This window comes from Protopterus annectens, chromosome 1.part0, assembly GCF_019279795.1.
Source record: "Protopterus annectens isolate FY-2018-M chromosome 1.part0, PAN1.0, whole genome shotgun sequence".
NCBI lineage: Eukaryota > Metazoa > Chordata > Ceratodontiformes > Protopteridae > Protopterus > Protopterus annectens.
Window position 1 is genome coordinate 466,925,015 of NC_056725.1, and position 5,000 is coordinate 466,930,014.

A 5,000-nucleotide genomic window follows, 5' to 3' on the forward strand; every position below is an offset into this window, starting at 1 on the left:
TCAATTTTGATAAGTTATTGAGCCGATTCTCATTTCTGTTTTTTGGTACAAAACAAGATTGAGGATTGGTTGCTCATTATTGAAACTTGTGAAAAAGTTTGAATTGCTTGAAAATTCCAGTATGTGGCTCAAGATAGTGATCTCCACTATGAAAAAGTGAAAAGTACGTAGTTGATGTTTTCTTTAACAGTTTACAGTCACCATCAGCTGTCCGAGAGAAACTTTTAACCATTTGTTTTTTCTTAGTGCACTATATTTAACTGTCCATTTATGTTTTCTTAAGTTTTGTGGCAGAGGGTGTTAATAAGATTTGCAGTTTATATATTTGCTTAATATTTGTCTTGTGGCCTGTTCTTCCTTGTCAGGTCTGTGAGGGGAGCAGCTATGATACTATAATTGGGAATGAACTTTCTGTAATACCCTGCTGTCCTCAAGAATGCCCTCACCTGCTTTTTGGTAACTGGTGCAAACCATGCCTGAATATCTTCCACTTTGGCAGGTTCTGGCCTTATCTTACCACTTCCCACTCTATCCTAGGTAGGAGACCTCTGCCATACCCACTTGACATTTGCTCGGCTTAATGGTCAACCCTGCCCTCTGTAGTCTGCCCAGCACCTCCCTGACATACTGAAGGTGCTCTTTGCCAGGAATGGCTGTAGATGGCAATATCATCCATGTAAGCAAGGGCAAACCCTCCTGCTGAGATGATCTACCAGCCTCTGGAAAGTCGCTAGGGCATTCTTCATTCCAAAGGGCATCTTTGTGAACTCATACAAACCAAAAGGAGTCAAAGGCTGACCTCTCTAGCACTGGGAGTCAAGGGCACCTGCCAGTAACCCTTGGTAAGATCAATGGTTGTAAGATTCTTAGCCCCTTCAGCTGCTGTAGGGCCTCATCTGTCCTCACCATGGGGTAAGCATTTGCCTCTGTGTGACTATATTTAGTTTTCTGGAATCCACACACAACCTGGTGCTGCCATCCTACTTTGGCACCAACACCACTGGTGAGGCCCAGGGACTGTTAGACTCTTGAATCACCCCTAGTTCCAGCATCTCGTGTACCTCCTCCCTCAGAGTCTGTTTGACTCTCTCTCAGGCACCCTATAAGGAGCCTGTCTGATGGGCCTTTGGGGTCCTGTATCCACCTGGTGCTGCTCCAGGTGGGTGCACCCTGGTTTCCCAGTGAATGCGTCCCCAATTTCTTGCAACACTGCTCTGATTTCTTGAACCTGGGTAGGAGATGGCTGCTGGGATATTGCTACCCCTTCCACCGAGGTGTCAGCCCAATTTTCACTGAGGAGACCAGTCACAAGATCTTTCTCAGACTCCTCCTGCAATCCACTGCAAATGCTCAGCTCAAGAGCCCTCCCTATCATGGTAAGGTTTCATCATGTTAACATGGTACAATTTGTGCCCCTGCCTTCTGCCTAGCAGTTCCACCATGTAATTAACATCATCTTTCTTACCACCTTGTAGAGTCCCTCTCCAGTTGCTTGCAACTTGTGTCTGACAGGAATGAGAACCATCACCTGCTGCCCTACAGCATACTCTCTAGCTTGAGCATTCCTGTCGTACCACACCTTTTTTTCTGTTGAGCTTCTGCCAGGTTCTCCTGGGCCAGGCCCATGAGTTCCCTGAGCCATGTCCTGATATGCTACAACAGACTCCTTGTGAGACTCGCACTCACCTTCCTACTCATCTCTAATTAAATCTAGACATCCCCTCACCCTATGGCCCATACAGCAACTCAAGGGGTGAAAAACCTATGGATTCCTGGGGAACCTCTCTCTAAGCAAACAGATGGGGCAAATATTTGTCCCACTCCCCCTTAAACTGATCTGCAAATGCCCGTAGCATGGACTTGATTGTAGAGTAACTTTTCAACAAGACCATTAGTCTGGGGATGGTAGGGGGTGGTCTTCATGTGCTTCACCCCACAGACAAGCCAGCAGGTCTGACATGAAATTGGCACCTCCATCAGTCAGTATTTCTTTTGGGAAACCCACCCTGCTGAAAATCTCTAACAAAGCATTTGCCACCTTCTCTGCCTTCGTGGAGGACAAAGCCACTGCCTCAGGGTATTATGTATCATAATGCACTACCATGCACTACCACTAGGATATACTTTTTTCCCTGTGGAACTTTGGGTACTCAGGACTCACAATATCCATAGCTACCCTCTGAAATGGCTCCTCAATCACAGGCAAAGGCATCAAAGGAGCTCTCCCCTTGTCTCCTGCCTTGCCTACCTTTTGGCACTGCTCACAGGTCCTGCAGTACCCTGTTACATCTCTGGAAATTCCAGGCCAATAGAAGTTTTGCATAATACGCCTCTTTGTACGTTTTATGCCCATATGACCTGCAAAGAGAATATCATGGGCTATGCCTAGAAGTGCCAGATGGTAAGCTCTAGGCACTACCAGCTGCTGTAGTCTCACCTTCTAGCCCTCCCTCAGGGGGTCCACTCTCTGTACAGTAACCCTTTTGTTCCAGTATACAGATTCCCCCTTCCCTTGAGAATGAGGTGCCTCCCTAGCTACCTGCCACCAGCCTTTCAATGTAGGGTCTGAGAGCTGAGCCTGTCTCGAGTCTCTCCTTGTTAACCCTTCCCAGCTCCCCTTCCACAGGAAGTTTGGTATCCTCTGACAGTGGTGCTTCACTTGTCAGCCTGGGTACTACTACTACTCGCCTCTACCGTTGCAGTTACCCTGTCCCAAGGGAACATCAGTACCCACAAGCAGCTGTGGCTCACATTGTCTCACTGCTACAGCGTAGCTCACTCCCTGAAGTAACCACCTCAGCAGTCCTGGCTGCAAGTATGCAGTCTATCTGGGTCTCCCCCAGGCTACCAGATCCACATGTTTGTCTCTTAGCCTCACTTCATGTAACTGCATAAGTACATAGTACTGCCTCATACAAATCCTTCCCTCTCAGGACATCTGCAGGATGGTAGTTCCATACCCCTGTTGTCTCAAGACAACCCACTGTTGGCATTTTGTCTTTCCCAATTACTGGTTCCCCACCTTGCCGCCGTGGACGTCTGTATGCCACATGACCACACTGGTTGCATTAAAAACATTTAACCCTAGCTGCTGGGCATGCACCTGGACTAGTGGCTTCCCCTGCTACTGGTAGATTCTGTTGGGGCAGTCTGTGCAGCCCATCATGGGTTCCTTTAGACCCATTAGCAGTACTGGGGGTCCCCTTCCTGTGCAGGGCTGCCCTGCTTGCCAGGTATATGTTTCTCTTCTTCCCCAACTCTTCTGAAGTAGCACACTGTCCATCAGCTAACCAGATCCTCATGTCCTCTGGCAAAGTGCTAAGGGCTTGTTCCCTTACCAAAAGGTCTGCCTGCTATGAAAATAAGTGTTCAGTTCAACATATTCACATACATTTTCATCTGCCTTGCGTCTATGCTCGTGAAACTTTTTCCTATATATTTCAGGTATTTGCTTAAAACATTCCAGCAAGTCTTTTTACAGCAGTATAATCAAAACGGTCAGTGTCATGCATTTTTGTTAAAGAAGTTACAGCTTTACCATGGAGTAAGGGGGTCAGGAACCGTACCCAGAGCCCTTGGTCAACTTCATACTGTTTACATACCCGCTCAAACATGTGAATGAAGCTATCAAAATTATCCCTGTCTTTAAACTGTGGAAGAAATTTACTGACCTTTTGTGCTTCTGGGGTCCGGTTACTCCCTTCCCCATTACTTCCATGACTCTGGCGAAGAGTCAGCACTTCCCTGTCATGCCTCCTCTGCCGTTCATTTTCCTCAGCTTGTAGACTCCTCATTTTCGCTGCTGCTGCTGCTAGTTCCATACGCCTGGCCTCCAACTCAACTCTCTCTAGCTCCAGCCTGATTTTTAAGTCCACTGCAGAAAGTTTGCTGTCCATTCTCCGAGGGTATTGCATCTCCACGGTCAGTCTGATTGTCCTCCAGGCTGCTGTTTCCTGATGCAGCTGTAACCAAGGCTGCAATCAGGTCTGCTTTAGTCGGGGTTCCATGCACCAGTCCCCTAGCCTGGCACATCTCTGCCTGCTGGCTCCTTTTCAGCTTTCCATACTCCTCTGCTGACATGCTGCCTGCTCACCCTGACTAACACTAAGCTAACAAAAGAAATAAAACAATTGTGATCTGAACTCTTGAGTTTACACTGCGTGGCTGAGTACAAAACACTTTTTTGGAAATCACTGCACATAAGCTACAGGAATTCGCTCTACCCACACCACTACAAGCCAATTAGTATGTGAAGTAGATCCCACCAGTTTCAAACACTTGTGATGAGCGTGCCCTGGCCCAGCAATCCAAGGAGCCTCAATCCTCACCACTAACGCTAGGAAGGTTGTCTCATAGAAGAGAAAAAAGGATAACCTAATACACACAGTGAGGTACAATTTTCCTTAAGTGCACACAGAGATCACAGTCAGTCTGGGGCTGGTTGCTCCCTTTCTCACCAGTTCCCCAATAAGACTCCCCACTGGCACAGCTATAGGGTCCAGGTCTCAGCCTAGCTGGGCAAGCTAAAACCTCCAGTACCCTCTCTGTCCAACCAGTGCTTCATGTCCCTGCCAAGTAGCTGACAACACACACGCACTTTGAGATAAGTATTTATTTATTTATACAACTTCACAGACACTCCTGGGAAAGGCTAACACAGATTCTTCAGCTGTGCTAGTTTACCCAGACCATATGGTAGTAATCCCTGCTACCACTTGGCTAATAGCTACTAAAAGGCTTTTAAGGGTGTCCAATTATTACTGTGCAATATTCTCCAATGGTAATGTGACTATTCAGTCTAGGCTTATTGGAAGGGCTTGGACAGTAGACTCTAAATACATAATGTACTCTAAAGCATAATTTATCTCTACATTAACCAGCCACAGGTAGGTTTTAAAATATTTAATAGTAAATAATTAAAACACAAGACAAAACTACTACACCACAGAGAGATCTAAGAGTTCAGAGATCACACAGAAACTTAAAATAATACATTAGGA

General features: G+C 46.6%; 1 protein-coding gene across 1 annotated transcript in view; it reads left to right on the forward strand.

Moving 5' to 3' along the window:
• HSD17B10 (hydroxysteroid 17-beta dehydrogenase 10) overlaps positions 1 to 5,000 on the forward strand; it is a 147,515-nt gene that overhangs the window by 13,430 nt on the left and 129,085 nt on the right. The window lies entirely within an intron of this gene.